Source organism: Lontra canadensis, unplaced genomic scaffold (genome assembly GCF_010015895.1).
Source record: "Lontra canadensis isolate GAN:19392208 unplaced genomic scaffold, GSC_riverotter_1.0 scaffold18, whole genome shotgun sequence".
NCBI lineage: Eukaryota > Metazoa > Chordata > Mammalia > Carnivora > Mustelidae > Lontra > Lontra canadensis.
This window is the reverse complement of record NW_022631012.1, coordinates 19,278,129-19,303,893: the sequence shown is the minus strand read 5'-3', so window position 1 is coordinate 19,303,893 and position 25,765 is coordinate 19,278,129. Positions and strand designations below refer to the sequence as shown.

At 34.3% G+C, this 25,765-nt stretch overlaps 1 pseudogene; it reads left to right on the top strand.

The window, feature by feature from the left end:
* Positions 1-13,920: 13,920 nt before the first annotated feature.
* LOC116869043 lies at positions 13,921-14,777 on the top strand (annotated as a pseudogene).
* The last annotated feature ends 10,988 nt before the right edge of the window (positions 14,778-25,765 follow it).

The window sequence follows — 25,765 nt, the reverse complement described above, 5'->3', positions numbered from 1 at the left end:
CTTTCCCCAGCCTAAGTAATTTTCCCACCCAGTTGCACTCACCAGTACTCTATCAACTATTTTAAAAGGGCATCTGCAGATCTCTGGAGTGTTCTCAGTGTAGCTCTCTGTCTCTAGTATCCTTCCCTGAGAATTTGCTGCTTGGGTTCTCCTTTTCTGCCCCATACCCTTTCCTCTTTCATGTCCCATGTCCCATACCTCTTTCAAGGTAGCAAGCTGCAGCAATTATAGAATTTGTCTTACAAATTTCCCACCTCTCAGAAATCACTATCATTGGCCAATCTTAAAAACTATTGTTTCATATATTTTGTCTACTTTTTAATTGTTTTAGACAGAAAGTATATTTCACCCAGATTATGATATATTGGCCCTGAATATAATTTTTGATGAATAAAGTTTCAAAAAAAGCAACAGAAATAGTAAATTCTATAGATTAATCTTTTAAAATATACTGACAGCATAAAAGTAAAAATATTGCACAGGAAAGTTTGAAATATACATCAAATTGTTAAAACATGAAATAAAAGAACATGCATGCCAAAACGGTTCAGTAATAGAGTTAAAGTGTTCTTATGTTCTTTTATTATCTGGGAATATGTAAACGTGTCATTAATATTAGTAATAATAATATTATTAACATTATTCATAATGCTGTAATCTAGTCCAGAATAATATTTTTAAAATCATAAAATTGCATATAAATTCCAAAGTAAGAGGTAAAAATGTAGTAAGAACTATCTAGCCAATGCAAAGAAAGGCAAAAGAGAAGGAAAAATAACACAGCAAAAGCAGATCAATAAAAGCAGAGACATGTGGTGGATTTAAAAAAATAATATTAGTTACATTAAATATATTTGTACTTAGTATTCTAATTAAAACACCAATATAGACTCACTCAACTATAAATTTAAAATGAAGCAAGCAAACATGATTTAACTATCTTCTGCATATAAAATACCTATCTAAAGTAACAGGATATTAACTGGATGAAAAAAAATTGGAAAATATATAACCTGAAAATACTAACCAAAGAAACATGGTAAAGTTACATTTATATAAAGGAATAATCAACACAAAAAGCATCATTGGAGATAAAAAAGAATATTTCATTATAATAAAACGCTTAATTCACCAAGAAGAAAATAACAATTCTAAACTATTATGCATATTTTACTAACATGGCCTTCACAAATAAGAAAAAATAAATCAGTCTACTAGAAAATAACTGATAAATAGAAAATTATGCTAGGAGCTTTTGACACATATTCCTCAGCAAGTTAATGAAAATAGAAAAAAACAATTAAAAGCAGATAAGACTTTAAAAATGCCACCCAGGCACCCAAATGTATTACAGTTTTTAAAGCAAATTTGAAAAATTCTACTTTCAATTATATCTTTTCATTGGGGATGAATTTTAATATATTTCATTATTTTACCTTTCTTTTTGTGATTCAGTCTGTTGTGTGCTTTTATAAACTTGTACATTAATTTATTAATATAATCATTATAATATATGAGCTATAAAAACTATAAGTATTAAAGTAATCAACTATTTTCTGGTATAAAAGCTTACAATTTTATCAATTTTTAATTTTACATTTAATTTATTTTGAATTTTATTTGTAAACTTTAAAATAATTGTAATTAGAATTTTGTCTTTTTTTCATTTTGTAAATTCTTTTTCACATCAATGAGAAACCACATTTAATGGAATAAGAAATTAAGTTAAAATATAAATTAATATTATTCTACTAATACTATTCTACTAATAAAACTTTTAAGTAGTGAAACTTGACGGAAAACTTACTCATTTAGAAGGCAGCATTAATTAGCATACATTTCAAAAAGATTTGATAAACTACATTAATGATATAAATCATGTTATAAAATAATTTCAAATATAATATGATATATATGTAAAAAGACAAAATACTTGTCAAGGATTTTTTTTCTTTTTCATATTAATTATAAGCATATCTAGAAACTTTGCCATAATTAGGAAAAGGAAGTTTTGTTTTTTTATGGAAGATTTTTATAAAATTGTTAACCTCCAGAAGACAGAATTCTATTTTATATGTCACTCCATAAATTTCTATAATGATTTAATCAACAAAAAATAACATTTGAACATAACACATTATCCAAAATAAAAGACTGGTATATAATTAAAGTGCTAAACATAGAATTTCCTTCACAATACTAACAATTTTATAGTCATTAAGTAACTAAGAAAGCAAAGAAAAATTGTACAAAATGACTGTTCTTGAGAAGTGATTTTGATTAAATGTTAAGTGCCATAATTTGGTTTGATTACATACATAAAGTTGCTAATAATCAAAACATATTTCATATTACCCTGTTTATAATGACTACTAATGACTGGTCCTGAATTTTGGAATGTCATCATCTGACATGAGCTTTAAGTATAAATGAAAAGAAACTGAAGGTGACAATTCTGTAATAAGGTTACTTACAACTTTTCCTAATGATAATTAATCAATTAGAGATTTTAATCAAGGCATCTTGACATTTTTGGTGTGTATTTTTAGAATTCATAAAAATAATCATACGATACTCTATCTATATAGTCAGAATATTTATTCAGCTAACATTTACTAAAAAGATTACTAGGTACAAGGTATCTTTATGTGTGAATGAGAAAATGAAAATGATTAATTGTCTTAGTGGAAATTATACAACAATATCTAAATTATTACTAACAAATATAATCTAATAGGCAGTATACAAATGACAAACATTTTAAAGAGATTGATATGAAAGGATAATTACTTCCTGCTCAGTAAATCAGGGAATAGTTTGGGATAGCTTACATTTGTGATTATTAAAAATGCAAGTTTGAACAAATTAGGGAAATGTAAAATCTAATTGAAAGAAACAAAGCAGAAGAATTGCATACTTTCTAGAAAATATCTATGTACTTGGATGCATAATAATAAGAGAAGTGGCATGAAAGATAATTTGCCTGACAATGGTAGATCCTGACTATTGGGATAATCTCTCTAAATATTGTGTAATTGTGTTTCGGGTAACCTCTCTAAGTAATTTGGAAATATAAGGGAGATGGAAAATGATTATTTTATTTAATAAAATATTAGTTTTGTTTAATCTTCCTTGTATCAGCAGCCTCTCTGAATTACACACAGAGAATACTTATTTAGTGTTTATTTGCAGGTTGACTTCTACCTAACAACTTTTAAACTCTGCCTTTTGCCAATAAATGGGTGGTGTTTCCAGACATGATCACTCACAGGGAATATTAAAATACAGTGTTAGACTATTTGCAAAGAGCAATGGAGAGATTCCACTTTTTTCCTTTTGAATTTTCACACCCAAGAAGTGCAGTTTTGACATGAGTTACTTATTTCAGTCAACAGAGAGATCCAGGAATTTTTATCACTACCTTTTTATACTTGAATACTTTAACAAGTACTTCAAATTTTACAATACTTTTCAAAACTACCTCTAGGTTCTTGCATTTCTAATCAGCTTGTATCCTGAAATATTTGTAATATCTCTTAAGCTTCTGACACTTTCCACATTTTGCCCAGAGAGTTTGAAGAAAATATTTCCTTTTCCCCCTGTAGTTTTGTTCAATTTAAACTTATGAGAAGTAACTTCAATTTTGAGTTTTTATGAAACATCATATAAAATATAGTGAGGGCTATAGTTTTTTTTTAAGATTTTATTTATTTATTTGACAAAGAGATAGAGATCACAAGTAGGTAGAGAGAAGGGGGGAAAGCAGGGTCCCCACCAAGCAGAGAGCCCGACACGGGGCTCGATCCCAGGACTCTGAGATCATGACCTGAGCTGAAGGCAGAGGCTTAACCCACTGAGCCACCCAGGCACCCTGAGGGCTATAGTTTTGAGAAGTATTGATTGGAAACAGCATTTCTACATTCGCACAAATGAGAGATCAACAAGGAGCTTTGCATATATGAATCTTTCTACCTACTTATGAATCTTTCTCCCTACTTTCTATTGATGTTTAATTTACCAATCTTAACACCCATTCCTCTTTTTCATATTTCAAACAATATAACAGCTTCAGGAGGGTCTTTTAATTCTCGACACTCTATCTAGATTAAAGGTTCTCTTTTAATATGCACTGTAAGTACCTCTATCCTTATCCTTCTAGAACAAAAATTTAGCAGGGCTGCCCTACTCTCTAAAGCCATGAGCTATAGGATTCAAGCTAGAAGGACAACAAATAAGGCATAAGTTTGTCATGAAAAGAAAGAGTAGGAAAGATGTTCCATATATTTGGGTAGAACTGGTATTACTGAAATAGATAAAACTGAAACTCAAAAATCAGCTGTTGTATCTTAGACACTCAGCAATTACTGGGAAACGGAAACCCGTTAGACGCAGAGGCTGTGTGATGCAGATGCCATTCAAACATGCGTGGCCCCTTTGGTGTGGACCATTGGCGCTTCATGCCTTTCCAATTCTTAGGTCAATAACAAATTGTTTTAAATTTGATTTATGGAACAGAAGAGCTCTTCTTGATATAACAAATATTTACCAGCTGATTTTATAAGGTTTTCACAATGTAAATACTACCTCTATGAAATGATAGGCATTTTTTTTTTAACTTGTGGCAATGAGAATTTGGTAGTAAAACAATGTCCCAGCAATCCTCAAGGAGTTTAGACTCCAATAGAGCACCCTGAATTCAGGATAGGTTAATAAGAATGTTGTTCAATCACATAGCACTGATTTGCTTACTTCTTGAGCTAAGATGATTATTCAGGTTTATCTAGAAAATACCTTTTCTATTTTCATGGATTTTCCTCACACACAGAAGTTCTAGTGAATATGGTTCTGATAATTGCTTCCATTAAACCAATTTAGAAACCATATATTTTATGTGCGAATAAGGAAGGAAGCAAATTAGATTCGGATGCATACTGTGCTAAGTTCCGTGGCTACATATGGAAATTAAGGAGTACTAGGAAGTACTACTTTCTTTTGGATGCCCTTGTCAATTGTGTGACTCTGCTAACAAAACAACAGTAGGGAAAATTTGGCTTTGCATTTTGAACAACAGCAACACAGTGGTCTTTTATTGAACAAAACTGCAGGAACAATGTTGTACTGTAAATATTTTCTAAATCCACAATTTATTTTCTTTCCCTGAAATGTTTCCCTGAAAGCTTTTCTTGCAAGTCACTTTATACTATTAAAGAGAAAAATAAAGTTCAAACTTTGTAATCTGACTGAAGTAGGACAGTAATACACACACACACACACACACACACGTTAAATTTCTTATCCTTATTTAAGAACTTTGCATTTACATTTGAAATTTGATAACTTGAATGTATTTCCTCTCCTATTATTCCTTTTCGTTGGCCCTAATCATCCCCCTTTTTGTTATTACTGAAACATAAAAAAAAATGTTTAAGAAAACTAGACATTATCATCATCTCAAATGAAAGAAAAAGTGTTATTTCAGGTAAGTCTGAGTTCTATCTATAACTAAAGTTTTCCCTCATTTCAAAAAAGTGAGTGCAAGTGCAAAGAATTATGCTAACCTTTAGGGAAATTAGAGAAGAAAGAAAGAATATCTCAAGGGTGTTTGAATCCCTGTGTCTAGTTATATCTGGTGTCCAGGTTTATCTTTGTCTTTCTGGAGGTTTTTTGACTCTTTCCTTAGATTTCATGAAACAATACATTTCTTTTTGTCGTTGTTGTTCAAATTAATTTGAGTTGGGTTTTGTCACCTGTAACCAAGAATCGTAAGGAATAAACTAAAATATTTGCATTTTGTATTAAAGACAGGTGAAATATTTGCTGGTAAAACCTCTGATTAAGAGGAAAAGCATGATAAAGTTTTAGCTTAAAAAGGAACCTGGATGTACCATGAAGTGTAGCTTAAAGAAGACATAACTACTTGACCAGCTAAATTTGATGCAATAATTTAGTTTAGAGAAGGGGAGCAACAGAAGTGAGCCCGTGCCAGTAGGGATAAATAGGAGGCAGAAGCTGGAGATATTTAAATGATAGAGTCCACAAAAGTAGATGACAAGTTTGCTGGGATGAAGCAGAGAGTGGGAGTGAGTTCTTACATCAAAGACTTGGGCAAGCAGAAGAATGACAATACTGTACATCAAGTCTGAGATTGGGGAAGATTATTTTGGAGAGTATCTGATGATTCTTATTTTGTTGAGGATATTAAGAGATTTCCAACTACTACCACTATTCCCACCTTCTACTACTAGAAAAATCCAGTAGATAGTTATTTGGTTCATGAAGACAGGAAAACAGATCACCTTGGGATTTAAATTTTGGTTCAACTATCTTACACATAGTTGGAAGATTTGAAGTCTCTGGATTCATCTTCAACTGTTACAGAATACGAAAAGTGCAGGAGAATAGAAACAGAACTTTGAATAACAGCTATATTAAGGAACAAGTAGAAAAAAAACAGGGAAGTTAGAAATGTAGAAAGATGTGCATTTAGTGATATTTTGGAAATTAAAGAGTAGTTTCTTACAGGCCTAAATGACCTGTAGATGAAAAAGTGGTACCCACATGAGTAAGGGTTAAAGAAATTTATACAGTCATGGTAATAAGACCCAGACTACCAACAGCACAGACACTAGACAAGAAGATGAAAGACCTCTTTTTTTGTCCTTGCTCTGACTTTAACCAATAGTATGATATCAAACAAGCCTCTTACTCTCTGAAACTCGGTTGGTAATAAAAGGATGACCTTGGAGACCTTAAGATTTATTCTAACTTTAAATTCCAATGATTCCTCTCTTATTTCTTTAAAATACATCACACTAGAGAATTGTGACATTATTTGAATATTAAATCTTTGTAACATAGGCTAATCTTTAGCCCCCCTGTTAATTAAGTCAACAGTAATTTTCTTTGCCTGTTACGAAGTAGCCCAGTGCCAGATAACTGGGAACAGAGGAAGGAACAAATAAAGTTTCTGGGTTTATACTCCTTAATATCTGGAGGGAGATAATGGCAATAAGTTAATAATCAGACAAATAACATTAGAGTGAAAATGATATAAATGAAAATTACTCAGAACAACGTGACATGCAAAATCATAACAGGATATAATCTATAATAGGGTGAGAGTAAAGTAACACTTGATCAGATGTTTGGTCAGGAGATGGGTAAGAATATACCATGACTGAAAGAGAGAAGGTACTGGGGTCATAAGATACATAAGGGGCAGTGATGGTGTGATAAGTGAACAAAATGCAGTGCCTTGAAAAAGATGGGAAGATATTCAGGAACAAGGACAAGAAGCAATCTGTCAGTCAGGTTGAGGATTTTTAATGTCACCTTAGTTTATTACAAAACCATTGAAGGATTTTAAAACCCAAACTAATATAATCTGATTTTCTTTCTTTTTTTTTTTAATTTTAGGATCATTGAAACACAATGTTACAATAGTTTCAGGTATATGACATAGTGATTGGACAACTCTATATATATTATGCTGTGCTGGCCAGAGCCTGTGTCACCACACAACACTATTATAATACACGGACCCTGGTTACTGAAACAAAAAAGATCTGAGGAACGTAAGAGAAATGCTGGAAGAGATAGAGTCAGGCTAATGAAGTGGTAGAGATAAGAAATGACAAAAGGACTAATGTAACGGCGACGATAGGGAAAATAAGACCAATCGAGATACAAGCAGAAGGTAGCATGACTTGGTGACAGGTTGGCAGGCAGGCAGTTTGGGTGAGAAAAATGTAAATGATGACACCCCAGATTTCTAGTCTGAGACACATGAAAAATAGAAATGTTGTTCTTTATGATTGGAAACATGAGAGGCGGATCAAGTTTACCGAAGATCATGTTGAGTTTCAAATACATTAAATTTTAGATGTTAATTGGACCTTGTCAATATTTTTATTTTGCTTTTTTATTTTTTCCTAAATATATTGCTTTGCACTTACACTTGCTGTACTTCATTCTTTTTGTATTTTTTCATTAATTTGATATCCTGCACTTTGGAAAATTAACTTGAAACAACCAATAATTTAATGTGCATTTTTTTGAAACTTTTTTTTTTTTTTTACTTTCACAAATAAGAAAGATGATGTACTTCTAAATATAGCTTCAAAACTAGGGATATATATTCTAAATCTAAATGGAAATTCTGTATGATATTCATAGTGATAGCCATTTTGGATTTACACAAATCTATAATGGACCTCAGGATTTGGGGCTGATATTACAAGAACATTAATGGAGAAAAAAAAAAAAAAACTGTGGAAAATGTGTATTTGTTAGCATAATGAAAAAAAAAAAGTAGAAAAGTAACAGTTATACTATCAATACTACCTGAAAATAACTCCATGTAATTCCATATACAGTTAAATTAATTTTTGAAAGGAATTCTTCTAGTTCATAAAATTGTATTGTAAATCAAAATCCTAATATAAATCTTAATACATTTAGGATTTATCCTCACAACCAAAAGTGACTTAGTTTCTCTACTGGTCTGCTAGTTTAGTTTTAGTTTTTATTTTGTTGTTTTTGTTTTCCCTCATATAAAATCAAAATTTGGAATCCAAATTTGAGCAGAATTTGTTTCAAGGTTTTGCTTTATTTTCTCCATCAGACATGAAGCTGTTTATTCAACATAATACTGCAAGTTCCTGGTTTGTTGAGTATATTGGATACTGGCTTATACATGCCTTAGGGTTTGTTTTGATTTCAACATTTGGTCTCCTGGTTGAAAGTCAAATAAAAATAAAATTAGATTTAGTTTTATTGTTGTGAAGTTTTCTCAGTCTTCTTTATCCCAGGCCCTATCCTACCTTGTCTATGTGTAGGATTTGTATTAGTTGAGTGCCAGAAGCTAAATTTTAAAAAAAGTAAAAATTTAATTGCTTTATTATGTCTATCTGTTTCAATTATCTTGATTCTCTACTGCATGTTGTTAGTTGAAGGAAAGTGCTACCATTTCTCCCATTGTTGTTTTTTTTTTTTCCTCACCTCTATACCTCAGATGAGTACGAGACTGAAATAAACACCAGCCAAAAAGAGCAGTTAATATAAATGCTGAAACTCATGGTGTGCCCTGCCTTATTCAAGAAAATTGCTAACGCATGATACTAATACCCTGGGACGGGAGTAGTGAAACTGCAGAGGAAACACGAAACACTGGAATAAAAAGATGAGGGGAAAAAAAAATAAATGAAGAATGTTAAAGAAATGAGTAGGGTGCCTGATCTATTTCATTGAAATTAGCAAGGTCAAATAAAATGCTGCCAGTTAAAAAATGATAAATGTGAGAAATCACATCATGTAGAAAATATGCCATTAAACATCTAGATAAGCCACCATGCCCTACTACGTTTTATTGCCAAATACAGCTCTTTGTAGTATACTGATGACCTGATTTAGGGGACAAAAAAAAAAAAAAAAAAGAAAGAAAGGTACTATTTAAGTCTAGAAAAAACCTGACATCCATTTTTCTCAACAATTTAATTGGTAAGAATTTACTTTTATTTTTCCAGTAAATATGAATTTCCAAAAATGTCCCCGCTTATTTTCCTTCATTGAAATGAAACAAAATACACTCCCTTGGAATTTGACAAAAATGGATTCTGAGTTTTTTGTTTAATGGGGAAGATTGAGATGGTTTAAAACTATCTATAGTTTAGAACTACCTACCATGAAGATATGTTATAGAAAATCTGTTTTCATTCTACCAACACTCAGTACTCACTTCTCTCCATGGAGGAGTAACAGATTATTGTAGGACGACAAGAGTATGGCACGAGCATCACAAGTGGACTCCCAGTGATTGACAGCCTTGGAGAATTCTCTCTTTTGAGTGTGAGTGGTTCTTATGACTTGCTTCTAGCCAACAGAATACAGCAAAAGTGTAGAGATGTCACTGCCTTGATTAGGTTACATTATATGGCAAAGATGATGGTATTATATTTATATTAACATGTTTGTGTGTATCTCCACTAGAGATATGCTCCTGCTGGCCTTGAATAAACAAACTACCAAACCGTATGCTATCCGAAGGAGATAGCAGTGTGTTTGCCAGGAAAATAACAGGATACCGCTAGGAGCTCAGGGTGACCTCTAGCCAATAGCCAATAAGAAGACAGGCTTTTGGTCATAAAACCACAAGGAAAGGGATTCTGCCAATGGAATGAACTTGGAAGTGGATTCTTCCTCAATACAACCTCCAAATGAGAACACAAGCTGATCAATACCATGATTCCAACCTATGAGACCAGGAACACAAAACTTAACTAAATCTTGATTGGAATTTTAGCCACAGAAAATGTGAGATAATGTGCTGCTTTAAGCTGCTAAATGTGTGGCAGATATGTTACATAGCAATAAAAAAATGAATTCAGAGGATATTAGTAAATATGGCTCTTATAAATAACTATACACTAAAAACTGTTCATATGCTGAAGTATTTTTGTGAATCTTTTATCACTTGGTAAGCTACAAATAATTGCTTTACTGTAAACCATGATTGATTAATAAAATCTGTTATTTGCATCTCCTATAAAGTTCTCATTAAATTAGTGAGATTCCTATAACATCCTTTTTACAGCATTGATTTTTTTTTTGTTCCCTTAAAAATCATTATTCTCCTTTTTTTTCTCTATAGAAATCCTGATAATGTGGTTTGCTGGGATTGTACTATGATGATATTTGGCTAATTGACCTAAGAATAATGGACTCCTGATAGAGAATACATGTTATCACTATCTACAAAGTTTCAGCGGAAACAAAGATTACACTTTCTTGTCGACTTTGGCTTTGATTGCAGAACCCTACACAGAGAATCCTAAGTGGGCTGGGATATTTTAAGGATAGAGGCTCATTTTTAAGGAAAACTATGAATCATATTTCATAAGTAATATTACTTTTAAAAATGTATATTGTGAATATAATGGACCATTTTTCAAAGGCTGAATTTTAAACTGATTTTGGGTGGCTTAAGAGGAGGATTTGCAAGATGGGACTGTGCATACCTATCACTTAGTTTTTTAAATGTTTTATTGACAGCTTTTTTTTTTAAGTTTTGATTTGACTAATTCTTTTATTTTCTTAAGTTTTGATTTAAATTCCAGTTAGATAATATACAGTGTTACAGTAGTTTCGGGTGTACAGTACAGTAATTCAACAATTCCATACATCACCCTGTGCTCACCGCAAGTGCACTCCTTAAGCTCCATCACCTGTTTAACCCATCCCAGACCCCTCCTCTCTAGTAATCACCTCTTACTCTTAAGGAAAGAATAATTTGTGCCTCTCCAACTTGATGTGGAGCTGTACATCATACATAAGGTGATTAAAAAAATGATGCTTTCTTATTTTAAGATTTTATTTATTTGAGAGAGTGAGAAAGAGAGAGCACATGCCAGCATGGAGCATGTGAGCACACACACCTGCAAGTGTGAACAGGGAAGGAGTAGAGAGGGAATGGAAGGAGAGAGAGAGGGACAAGCTGACTCTGCACCGAGTCTGGACCCCAAAGCCAGGGCCAGTCTGAGGACCCTGAGATCAAGACCTGAGCTGAAACCAAGAGTCAGATGCTTAACCGACTGAGCCACCCAAGTGCCCTATGCTTTCTTATTGAGAAGGGTCCTGAATTAGTACTACTTTCATTTTTAAGAACTATCACTTCACTTGAAATCCACTAAACTACTAAAATCTCAGTAAATTAAACAATATTTACTGATTCCCTTATATGTTAGGCATTCTACTATATGATAGTAATGTACAGATGAGGGTAATATGTCCTCTGCCTACTGACAATTACAGTCCCACATGCATGCGTTACTTTAACACATAACTAAATGAGGAATATAAAAACATAGGTCAATTAAATTGTTATTTGGGTATATAGGAAAAACTTACTTTTTGATGAAAATTATGAAATACAAGTTACATTTTAGTTTCATCTTAAAGTAGTAGGTGGCACCTGGGTGGCTCAGTGGGTTTGGCCTCTGCCTTCAGCTCAGGTCATGATCTCAGGGTCCTGGGATCAAGGCCCGCATCAGGCTCTCTGCTCAGCAGGGAGCCTGCTTCTCTCTCTCCCTCTCTCTCCACCTGCCTCTCTGCCTACTTGTGATCTCTCTCTGTCAAATAAACAAATAAAACCTTTAAAAACAAACAAATAAAGTATTAGTAGGCATTTGCTAGAGAAAGAAAGAATATGTAAACGGAAAATTAACAACCAAATGAGGACATGTGATCAGCAGGCAGGTCTAGAGAACTGGCAGCAAATAGGATGAGAAATATTGGTTACAGAGTTTGGAAACAGTTAAAGGCTTGACATCCTAATGTCATTAATGAACATCCACTTGATGGAAGAAAATAATTTTGGTATGCTGGAGCCAGCTCAAGCCAGAAATCACTGGATTAAAAGGGGAAATTGTGTACATAATTTCCCAATTCCAAGTTCAGTAACATACATGATATTGATAGCTTGAAATTGGCCATAATGGGAGTATTTATCTATCCTATAGAAATCAGCAAATGCTACAATTCAGGACTTTATCAGAGAGATAATAATTAAACACTTACCAGAATACTATAGTAGACACAGACACACACACACACACACACACACGTTTATTCATTACCTAGAATATTCAAGAAGTGTTTACAGAATACGTTCTGTGTGTCAGGCACCATCTTGAGGATAAAGTTTTGGGGAAAAAAATGTTCCTGCTCTAGTGCAATCGTAAACAAATATTTCACGAAAATTGTTACAAGTATCGATAACTGCGATGAGATAAACAAACAAACAAAAAAAGAACTAAGTAATGGATGAACTAGAGCAATTGGCTTTTGGTGAAAGGCTGCTAACTTCCAAAGGCTTATAAGAGAAGACTTTGTTCAATTGGTGATATTTTTTAGCTGAGGCCTAAATGTTGAGAAACTAAATATGAAGTAAATGTGAAGATTTGGCAACAATGCATTTCAAGCAGAGGAAGTAGTAGCAAGTTCAGAGACTGTAGCAGGAAGCATGTTCCCCCCTAGATGAATGCGGCTAAAATCCAATGAACGGAACACTTTTGCTTATCTTTTTCCTATTTTGCTCTTTACACCTAGATTTATTCTCACCACCTGTACACATACACCTTTATACAGAACTGCAAACACCCTGTTTGTTTTTTTTTTTCCCTAACTCTTGATGTTCCTCAAGACCATTCCCTTGACTTTCCTCTGTATCTAAGGAGGCATTTCTTTGGGTTGGCAAGGTTTAAAGTCATTTTATTGCCATGTTTTGTGAACAGAGCTTTTAAATACCATGGATAAATGAGGGGATGGATGATAGAACGTGAAGATGGGGAACCTGAGCTTCCCATGCAGTTCATGATCCTTTGTCTCCTGATTCTTCATTACGTCCTCTCAAAAGATTGTGGACTCTTCATGGAAGATACTTGTGTCATTCCTTCTTCCTAATAATCTAGCATGGTACATAGTAGCCACTATATGCCAAATAAGTTAATGAACAGATGAATTAGTATACATACACATATATATGTGCATATTAAATTTAAATTACAAAATAATAAACTGTATGAATCTGGATAGAAAATTTCGATGAGTCAAAAAATTTTTTTCTATTTGGTTTGTTATATAGATCCTAAATGTGTATGGATAATTTTGATTCCTAATTCTATTCCATAGGATGGTATTTTAAAGAAAGGAATCCTGTAGGTTTCATCTCAATTGTTCATTCTTATTCAACACTTATTACTGTGAACCACATATGTACCCACCACTTTGCTAGACATTAAATAAATGAGTCAGAGAAAATGTCAACTATTTTAATATGGATCTAAAAATAAATGGTTGAGCCCCTCCTTATTAGAGAGACAGCCACATCCTCTGGTGCCATGCTAGTAATGGCCCTTAGACACAATGATGAAGGTTGAAGTAAATGGATTTGGCCATATTGGGACCCTGGTCACCAGGGCTGTTTTTAATTCTGGCAAAGTAGATACTGTCACCATCAATGACCCCTTCATTGACCTCAGCTACATCATCTACATGTTTTGCTATACCACAGCAAATTCAGAAGCACAGTCAAGGCTGAAAATGGGAAACTTGTCATCAATGGAATGCCCATTTCCATCTTCCAGGAGTGAGATCCCACCAACATCAAATGCAGTGATGCTGGCCCTAAGTATGTTGTGGAGTCCACTGGGGTCTTCACCATCATGAAGAAGGCTGGGGCTCACTTGAAGGGTGAGGCCAAGAGGGTCATCATCTCTGCCCCTTCTGCTGATGCCCCCATGTTTGTCTTGGACATGAATCATGAGAAGTATGACAACTCCCTTAAAATCATTAGCAATGCCTCCTGCACCATCAACTGCATGGCCCCTCTGGCCAAGGTCATGCATGACAACTTTGGCATTGTGGTGGGACTCATGACCATAGTGCATGACATCACTGTCGCCCAGAAGACCATGGAAAGTCCCTCTGGGAAGCTGTGGTGTGATGGTCAAGGGGCTACCCAGAACATCCTGCCTGCTTCTACTGGTGCCACCAAGACTATAGGCAAGGTCATCCCTGAGCTGAATGGGTCTAACTGGTCTCCAAGGAGTAAGAGTCTTGGACCACCAGCCCCAGCAAGAACAAGAGAAAGAGAAAGGCCTTCAGATGCTGAGGAGTCCTTACCCCAACTCATCCCACAACATACTGAGAATCTCCTGACCTATACAGTTTCCAACCCAGATCTCCTGAAGAAGAGGAGGGACTTGGGGAGCCCTACCTAGTCATATATTATAGATAAAGTATACTTCATACAACTTAAAAATTTAAAAAAAAATGAAAACAAATGGTTGATCCATAAATTGCTAAAGTTTATTAGATAATATTAGAAATAACCTTCTACAGGATTGCGAGTGGGCATTCAGAAGAGAGAAATTGATTTTTGTGAAGTAATTGCAGAGAAGATCTACAGTTCAAAACTCAAAAATTAAAACAGAATCAAAACAAAAATCCTCCTCACAAGCTAAGGAAACCCTCACCCCACCCCCCCAAAAAACCCAAAGAAACCCTAAGAAACATAAACACAATTCATGATATGCAATCTGGTCTTGAGTGTTCTGAAAATTCATGTAACTTCAAGCTGCAATTCTAATGTCATCTTGGGTGACTGAGGAAAAGCCTTGGGCATGTGCCAGAAGGAAAGTCAGATGAGAGATACCTGCATAAACCCATGGGCCTCAAATGATGACACACTCAGTAAACAAGTGATCCATAGGTCAACCTCACAGAAGTGGGCAATAAGGAAATGCATTTGTGCACCTCTTGTTTCTAGGTAAAGGAAGAAAAAGTCTCCACTGAGAAACTAAAGCAGCCCTCACATAGACTGAATCCACACTACCTACCTACATGGCACAGAATCCTTCAGTACCAGATAAACCTGTCTTTACAACATTTTTGGTGGTATATTTAACATAGAGAATCACTGATGAGAGATTACTAGAATAAATACGTCTAAGAAATTCCTTTGTAAAGTAGTCTACTGGAAGATGTTGTGAATCCTTGCCTAGCGGGCATATAATTTTTAGGAAGTTAGGTTTTATCCTTGAAGGTAGAAGAGGAGATTCCTAACCAATATCCATTGGCTTCTACTGTGCTTTACTCACTGAGCTGAGCTGCCCTTAGCACTTATTTTACAATATAAGATGCGGATCAAGTACATGAGAATCACCCAGGATGATTTCTTAAATTGCATACTTCTGTGCCCTACTCCATACCCAAGGATGCACATTCTTAATATTAAAGTTTGATAAATTGGACTGTGCTGTGGGGCTGTTCTTCAGCAAGCTTTGGAAAAGCCAACAAATGTTATTTTTATCATAAGCAACAGATATCTATAGGGAGTGTAGTGCCGAGCCTGAGAAGATTTAAATTGTCATTAAAAAGTGCCCCTCATTTTAAAATGGGGGCAATAACAATTATTTAGAAGTTGGCTCTAAGCAGAATGTCATAAAAGAAAGCTGCTGGCTCCTCTCGAACTTTACCCTTGGAGACAGCTTGGAAGTAAGAGGAGGGTAGTAGACTCCAGAGCCAAATAACACTATAAAATACACACAGCTAACAACAGTAATGAAACTTTGGGAAACTCTCTAGAAAATAGACTGTGCCAAGATCCATGTGTACGTGTGTGTGTGTGTGTGTGTGTGTGTGTGTGTGTGTGTGTTGGGAGATGTAAATGACAGCCTACTGGGGCAGAGGACCAGGCATCATAAACAGAGGAGAAGTACCAAGTGACAGCTCTCCCTCCAGCTGTGTTCTTCTCTCTCACTCATGCCCCCAGGGCATGATTACCTGGACCACGGACACTAAAGATGGAGCAAGGGGAGCCGCAGCCTCTGGAAGGCATGGCAGCACTGGGAAGTTGGGATGTGCTGGGTTCAGAAGCATTTTAACAAGTGCAGTTCATCTTGCTAGATCCTGATATTTCCCTTTCTTCCCCCAAAGTACAGAGTAGCTCAATAGGAGGAGGTAATTTGTGGAAAAGAGCAACGCCTAGGTGAAGTAATGGGAGGTTTCCTAAGGTCAGAAGGGAGGATCCCAGATTGCAACATGAACGTTTATCGGACCTTGAGGGCTTCACCCTCTTTAATTCATCGGGTGGGTCAAAGCCTTCATATCCTAGGCACAGTGTCCAATAGTTTTCAGGTATGAACAGGAAAACCTATGAAATCTGTGGCAAATGCAAGAACTATAAAAACAAAACAAAACAAAAATATCACAATACATTTTTAAAAACTTAAAAAAGAGAAAACAGAAGAAATGACCGAGAACAGGAACTCAAAGTATGCATAACAAAGATCCTTAGAAATATATGTATAATAACATATATAATATATAAAAGTCAAGGTATTATAAAGAACCAGTTGAAATGATTGTTTGGATTGAAAAATAAATGATAAAATACAAAGAATTAATTGGAGAACTAAAAGATGGGGAAATTCTCTATTTTAAAAGCCACCTAAAATTGATAAAAATATGGAAAGCATAAAACAAAATGTAAGATTCATGGGACTTCTAGATAGAGAGGGAAAAAATTAAATAAGAAGGAGATATACTTGCAGAAATTATGACTGGCTGCCACCTAGAATTAAAGAAGTATAAATTATCAGATTCAGCAGTTACAGAGAGTCAAAAAGAGATAAATGAGAAAAAAATAAAACCTCACAATTAAGGGATGCTATTAGAGGTTTAAAATTTAGAAACTAACAAACAAAACTGGCAAAAGTAGAATAAAAGGGCAGGCTAAACACAAAGGAACAAACTTCAGGTACTTTAAAAAAATACTTTAAACTTAGGTAAAAAATCAGCTGTAATATGAAACCCTTTAAAATTTATTAAAGATTCTCTTTATTCACTTTGTTGGACTCTGACAAGGAATTTCTTTTAAAGGAGGGAATCCAAAAGGAATCAATGAAAAATTCGACAGGATATTTATAAATCAATAGAAATCAATCAAATGGAAAGTCAAGTGAATAAATAATCTAATAAAGTATATTCTCTACGCGGATGTTGGATTGAGTTGGTAGAAATTCCTTTCTATACTTTATCTCTTCCTGTAGTCACGCCCTTTTTAGTGTGACTTTGCAACTTCTTCCAACAAGCTTTCCCGCTGCCTCTGAGTTGGGCTGGCTTTGTGGCTAGCATTAGCCAACAGAATGCTGAGAAGGTGGCAGTGGCCTCTGTCTAAGCCTGGGCTCATCACGCGCTCTGCTTGCTCTCTTTGAACCCCCACGCCAGGCTGCCAGGAGAGAAAAACCATGTGCCCTAGCCTTGAATGATTCCCTGGTTGTCTGCTGGCCCAATATTTCCTTTGCATCCTCCATTGCTTTCACAAATGGCTGGCTCCAGTTCCTTGAAGAATCCGTGACAGGATCATCTGCCAGAGTTTACTCTCAACCACTCTGCAGGCTCAAGTTTTATATAGAATAGTGCAGACTCTTAGAATTGAAAAGAAACTTAAAGGTCATACTCCTGTCTATACTTTCAGATGCTCCTCTTAATCCAGGGAATTTATTAGTCTGCCTGAGACAGAGCACCATGTTTCCCAGGTCAGACCTTAGCTCCTATTCAGAACTCTCTTACTTCCATCCAATGTAGCAATACATAAAGGCTATTTTCTTTAATACTTTGGTTTACTTTTTAAAAAATGTAACATATATCAAATCCCTTGAGTGTTTTTAAACGCTCTTTGTGGTGAAATGATCAGAGGCCTACTGAAAAGACAAAACAACTATCTTTTAAAGGTACTTTAGGGATGTCCACTGTTTCATAATTTGATGTTAATACGGATATTTATGTACCAGAACAGAAAGGTAGTATGAATTTCCTTAGGCAACAAAAATAAAATTATTGGCTTACAAACCCAAACTCCAGGAAGATTAAGGATGAAACCAGCAGTTTGCCATTTTTTCAATAACAGACTATTTCCTTCAGTTTAAAACAAACAAACAAACTAATTCACTTACTCAGAAATACCAACATGGTTTATGACAGAAGCAAATTTCTCATGGATTCGTCCCTGAAGGTAGAATGTTGTGATGGAGTTGGCATGAATGGACGGCAAGCCCTGTACTTTCTGCAGGGTTCTGCTTGTGGGTAATCGCAGGGCATCACGGTGTTCCTATCATTTTGCAGTAAGCTGATAGGGGTCTGTACTTTGGATATAATTTTCTAAAACACAAGAAACAACCCTAATGCACTCCAGTGGGCCTTTTATTACTGTCCATAACTGCCTTAAAGCAAACAAAATCAGATCCATGAAAATCACTGTTATTATATATTTACCAAAAATCTATGCTGCTGTAAGTAAATGGAAGTTACGGGTAGAGCAAATCTGACATGTTAAGGTATGATAGCTCTGAAAATGTTCACGGGGAAAGTCATTTTAAATTAAAGTGTGAAACCTTTATACTCTTTGTACTTTTTATAAGCCCAGGCGCTTTAAGTATTTGAGTTTAAATTGATTAGTTAGTCCTGAGTGTTTCTTACAGAACATCTAATGAACGTTACCTATATTTTAGACATTAATTTTCACAGAAACAAATTGTACATTTCTTAACATTACAGGCAGAAAAAAAGGGAAGAAATATTAGGTAAAACGAAGCTCTTTTGAATGAGACTTCATTAATATAAAAGCAGAGTGTTTATTTTAACAGTAAAACCATAATGTAATATAAAAAATAATATTTCCAGACTATTATGCAAATTCCACATGTTAATGGAAACTTTCACTTGTATTTGGTAATTATATGATCTATCAAATTAATTTACTCAGATATGCTTCAATTAATAAGCAGATAACTAACGTAATAAAAATGTAGGTATTGTGGCTTGAGGTACTTCAATTTTGAGCAGAGAGGATAAGAACACTTAGACTTCTCTCCACTCCACAGTAACTAAATCATATGTTTAATTTGTCCTCATGTATAAAACTCTTGTTAAGAGTAATTTAAGATTATAACAAAAAATGTAGTATTATGCTTTTTAGTTATATTATTAACTTTTCAAGAAAACAGTCCTACTCAATGAACAACTCATTAAGGATAGGAAGGGAAAATTGTAGCATAAAAATCTTATTTGACGGGTGCCTGGGTGACTTAGTCATTAAGCGTCTGCCCCCATGATCCCAGGACCCTGGGATGGAGCCTAGTGTCAGGCTCTCTGCTCAGTGAGAAGCCTGCTTCTCCCTCTCCTACTCCCCTTGCTTGTGTTCCCTCTCTCGCTGTCTCTCTCTGTCAAATAAATAAATAAAATCTTAAAAAAAATCTTATTTGATATAATAAAATAGAATGCATGTGTTTATTTTTATGTCACTAAATGTGTATACTATTCCAGGAGGCTGACTCTTACAGAAGGAAGTAACAAAATAGGTGTATGAGAACAGTAGCAAGGGAAGGTATACATCCAGTGTAGTTTATAGTACTTTTAAACAGACATATGTTATACATACACACAGCAGTTTCTTTTTATCCTTCTTCCTTCCCTATGCTGAAGCTAAATATATTTTATTAATATTGGTTAAAATATCATCACATTCCAAATCTTTGTAGTAATAATAGTGTTCCAAAATAGGAGAAAAAATGTTAACTCCGCATTCCCTCTTGAAAGTCTTCAATACCAAATAAAAAATTCTTAAATCAATAAATTCAATAATCCTTTGACTTTCCTCTTTGCTGTATGCATCTATAAAGGCTTTTAAACAAAAAACTAAAGAACGCTTTAGGTTTACTTTAAATTATACAAAAATTGTGTAGTCATAGCTCGTGTTAGTGAAAATAGCATTTTTAAGGATAAACAAAAAAGGAAACACATTCTTCAAAAGCATAACAGTTTTGAAAGCTACCACATCACAATTATAAACCATTGATATTGAATTCAAATATATTATACCCCAGGATTGTTTATTTTCAAACATGTGTTTATAAAATTTAATGACAATTTATTGTGCACTTAACCCATTCATTAAAAGCAGTGCCTAAATACATTTGAAAATAAAGATGAATAAAAAAATAACACCACATCTTATACCCTTGACAATGAGATAAGACATTGATCCTTGTTATCAAACCAACTCTATTAATGAGGATAAAAAAAGATGACTTCAGTTTTTTTTGTGGGGGGTCCCCACCGACCATTGAAACTTGACATGGGAACTGATCTTTCACATATTCAGGTAGAAATCAACTGACTTTCAGTCAATTTCCCTATTGTTTTAAATTATGTTTAGTCCCTCACAAAACAATCAGCCAAAAACCCATGTTTTTAAGTTCTAAGAGTAGTTTTCCATATTCAACAGTGTGGTACAGCTTCATAAGACTGAAATTATATTTATTTTAGATCCCTATTTCAGTGTAGTTTAGGCCCATCTCTCTTGGAAGCCATATATTTTTGGGCCCATCATTAATCAGGATCTGTGGGATAGGACTTTTCTAAAAGATCAGTCCATTACATTGACAATGTTCAGCCTAAATATTAGCGATAGTGTGAAATGTATTATCACCGCATGCCCAATTCAAATTTCATCTTCTTTTACTTATCCTATTAAATGAAGGGCTGATGTTAAAATAATCTTGACACAGTGGTCTCACCTAATCACAGATGAAGTTATTTAAAAAAGAAAACAATGTCGTAAACCATAAGTGACTCTTAATGTCACAAACTGAGGGTTGCTGGGGGGAGGGGGTTGGGAGAAGGGGGTGAGGTTGTGGACATTGGGGAGGGTATGTGCTATGGTGAGTGCTGTGAAGTGTGTAAACCTGGCAATTCACAGACCTGGACCCCTGGGGATAAAAATACATTATATGTTTATAAAAAATTAAAAAAAACAACAACAATGTCGTTACCTAATAAAAGTTCTCGTGTCTGGTTAATTATGTTAGATTATTTTTTTTCTAAATTCAATTAAATTTTTGAGGTCATTTGAAAGAAATGAAAAAGTAAAAATTACACAAGAACCCAAATACAGTAAGCCTATTTCAGTGATAAGAAATTTTTCATTTGAATTATAGATTGTTATAAGTCTTTGTGGCTATAAACGTAACTACTTTTTAAAGTAAACCTGTAGTCTATTAGAAATATCTTGAATTCACTCAATAAAAATTTACATAAGCTTTTTCACCTTTCCATTAAAATTTTTCAATATAATGATGTATTTCTAACACAATACTATCTAAAAACACAACCATGAGAAATTAATGTTTTCCTTTAATGAAAATATTTCATTGTTATAGCTGTAACAGCACTCCAACCAGTCTTAAGGGTTAACTTACTTCAGGCTTATGCACTCCTTGCTTCCTGACCTAGGGCTCTTGGTGTATAGTAGAACAGCATAACGTTTTTGAGATTTGCAGACCACTGGCCTTAAGGAGAGAAGGACCACACCTTCCCAGAAGATAAGGCCTGATCACATTTGAAAACAGCAGCTGCTGATGTCAGCAAGTCTGCTCGGAGTCCTGTTGACGTAGGACTAACTGCCTGGGCCCCTACTTCTCTTGCATATAGCCCCCACCATTTCCCATGTCTTGCCCTTAAAAACCCTCCAGCTTCACCTGTTCTGGGAAGATGGTCTTTGGGACATTAGCTTACCATCTTCCCAGGTTGCCAGCTTCCTGAATAAAACCACCTTTCCTCTCCCCCCATCACTTGTCTTTCAAGTATTGATTTTCACGTGGCAAGAAGCCAAACCTGAGTTCAGAACCAGTTCTATGTCTGGTAACATGGCTGTGCATTTTTTTTTCCATTTCCTTTTAACAAAAACTTAAAAATATGCTTTCATTGTAAGTATGTATTGCATGATATATTATGTATATACATATGGCATACATATATTTCTTGCTATACAAAGAAATAGTATATATCCTCTGCTTGTGAAAACATATACACAGTATATTTTTCAATTAAGATTATTTTTTTTCTTGGTAACTTAAGCAATAATAGGTAGTGAAATATTTCAAACATCCTACAAAGTAATATGCCTCTTGTTCTTAACATGTAAAACTTGCCATGAAGGGACACAGGACTCACATTCACATTATCAGGAAATACAGCATCTTTTCCTTTCTGCTCTAAGCCACCTACATTTCTGGCTCACAGCTATAGCCTGCTTAGATTCTCTGCTTCTATCCAAGTGTGATCATCTATTCTCAACTTGGAATCCAGCATAATTCTTTAAATGTTTAAATCAGAGCCACCCTGGATGCTCCAAAACTCTTTCTGCTTTTTCTGAGACTGTGACATCTCTACCCTTAAAAATACTTTGTAAACCTTAATCTGGTAAGATTCCTGACTCATAACTTTGACTTGGCAACCTGATTTCGTGTGTTAGAGCAAGCACTGTTATCAACTATTATAATTTCATAAAGGTATCAGAAACTGAAGTTTGGGGAATCTATCATTTTTGGATGTTTTCAGGAAAAATTTCCAACTGATACTGAATGTAATGGAAGCAAATTCAGAGATGTCATTTAGAAAACCAAGTATTTATTATTATTTACAAAGTGATTTATAAAATAGTTCCTTGAAGGATTAAGTATTTAAAAAATTGATTTTTAAATCAATTTTAAGTAGCTTTCTTACTAGAGAGAAAGCGGTTACATCTGTGGTAAAGAACAACTATACATATTCAACATCAACAATTTAATAAAAATATTCTAAATGTCTCATTACTGTGTGTATGTAAAAATATGTGTAAATTTTGGCAATGATAGTTTCAACTGAGATTGGTGGACTTTGTTTCCTTTTTAAATATAATTCTGTACCACATGTGAATCACAACTGATTTCCGGTATACTTATGACCTAAGGGTTTGTTAGGAAGAAAACTTAACATGATCATCTACTCCACCAAAATTTGCAGTCATATTACATAAAAAATATAATTTTATCTTCAATATTGAACTTATTAGTAGATATAGATTAACATTCTCACTGTCAGATCTTCCAATTATGACAGAATTAATTTCTGTATGCTTACTTTCATTCCATGACTTGTACGAAAAAGTGAAAATTATTGAAAATTCTCTGTTTGAAGCATCTGCCAACACTGCTTTAAAAATGCCACCTCTAAAATTGCGTCTGTTAGTGGAGCCAGAATATCAATCAGTTCATATCTTGTGGCAAACAGTTCACATGCAAAATAAAACTTGGATTAAAAAGTGAGCTAACTTAGAACAGTTTAGTTGATCTAAATGAAAGCCATGCTTCATTCCCTGAGAAGCGGCAGCACCTCTGCCAAAGTACATATTAGTTATTTTAAAGGATAGTATAGTCTTCTTTAAGTAACGATAGGAAGTGCTGATGTTTCTTCAGATTTGTGTTTCTGATTTCTGATTTCAGGATATTTGTGCTTTCTGATTTATCTTTACAGTAATTCTCTGAATTATGGTAAAATATATGTCTTCTGAATCTTATGGCAGCAACATCACCACAGTTATCAATCATGATGGATGTTAATGTCTACAAATATTTTGTCTAACTTACGTGTCAATTATCAACTGCCTTAAAAACATAAAATCAGTAAAAATGGTTTTTTTTTTTAGCTCGTTCCTTTTAGAAGGTTTTATTGCAAAATGAAAGGCCTGACCTAACAATAACGTGAATAATAAGTTGAAGGTTTATATCCCACTATTATTGCAAAACTACGCGACTTTCTATATGCATGTAGCTGAGATGCTCAGCCTCCCTTTTTTGTTTATTTCGTGCACAGCTAACTCCTCACGTTTCTTGTTGACTTCACCATTGTCTAGCCTTGTGGGCTCCTATAAAACTGGGTAATGTGCCAAGTGGTCTAGCCGACAGCTCATCAAATACTTCACTCAACACCACCTAAAATCCAAAAGGAGTAAGCTCTTCACAGTTGTTCATGTCTGAACACATCTAATTTTATCAGCCAGCTCCATGCATATTTCCATGAAGGGATAGTGACAGTAGAGAAGTGTTATACATGGACTTTTTTCAGATTTATCCATGTTTTAAATTAATATTTGGTTCACTGTATATTCAACTACTAGAGGAGTGAATTAGATTTAATACTGGGACAGACGGCATGAACAATCACGTGCAAATAAATGGTCATAAGGCTTACATTCTCATTTTGCTCGTTAAAACTTTTTCAAAGTTAGTAAGTGGGAAAGATAAGAAGATAATTATACTTGTGGTTCCATATGACTTAAATGCCTGGAAAACATTCACGCTCCTCACCAACTATCAATATTTCCTAGTCTTCCTTAGAATTAGGTTCAGATCATGTGACAGTTCTGTACACAGGATGGCGAGTATGTGTGTTATTTCTGGCATGAGGCACTAAAGAGGCAAGGAGCCCCAGTAGGGCTCGATTCCAGGACCCCAAGAGCTGAGGTGAAGGGAGACGCTTAACTGACTGAGCCACCCAGTTGCTGCTGGTTAACACTATTAATGTGAGGTGGTGTGAGTTCATGCTGGGGGTTTGGTGGACAAGGATGGGAATAGGGATTAGGGGACAGATATTCCATAATTCTAAGTAACTAATCCCCTTACATTACTATTTAGACAAAAATTCTGCTCCTTTATTTAAGACCTATTATGGTCTTGTTTTAAGAAATACTCAAATGTTTATACAACCATCACTAAGAGGGGAAGGCACGAGTGGAGAAAAGCAAAAAGTAAGCATCAGTCTTAAAAATGGTTTCTTAAAATATTGTACGTATCTTTTAAATATCCTAAAACACTGTCTATTTTTTGTGAGTACCATATTATTTAATTACTGTAGCTTTGCAATATATTTTGAAATCAGAAAATGTAATGCCTCTAGCTTTGTTCTACTTGTTGAAGATTGTTTTGGCTATTTCAGTTCTTTTGTGGTTTCATATGAATTTTAGGATAGTTTTGTCTATTTCTGTAAGTAATGAGATTGGGATTTTAATAGGGGATTGTATTGAATATGTAGATCACTTTGGTAGTATGTACTTTTTAATGATATTAATTATTCTAATCCATGAACACAGAATATCTTTCCATTTAACTGTGTCTTATTTAATTCCCTTTATCAATGTTTTATAATTTTCAGTGTACAAGTTTATCACCTAATCAGTAAAATTTACTCCTAAGTATCTTATTACTTTTGTTTTTATTATAAGTGGGATTGTTTCTTAATTTAATTTTCAGATAATTCATTATTAGTGCATAGAAATAAAGTAACATATAGATTAATGGAAAGGAATAGAAATGAGAGAAATCTACAC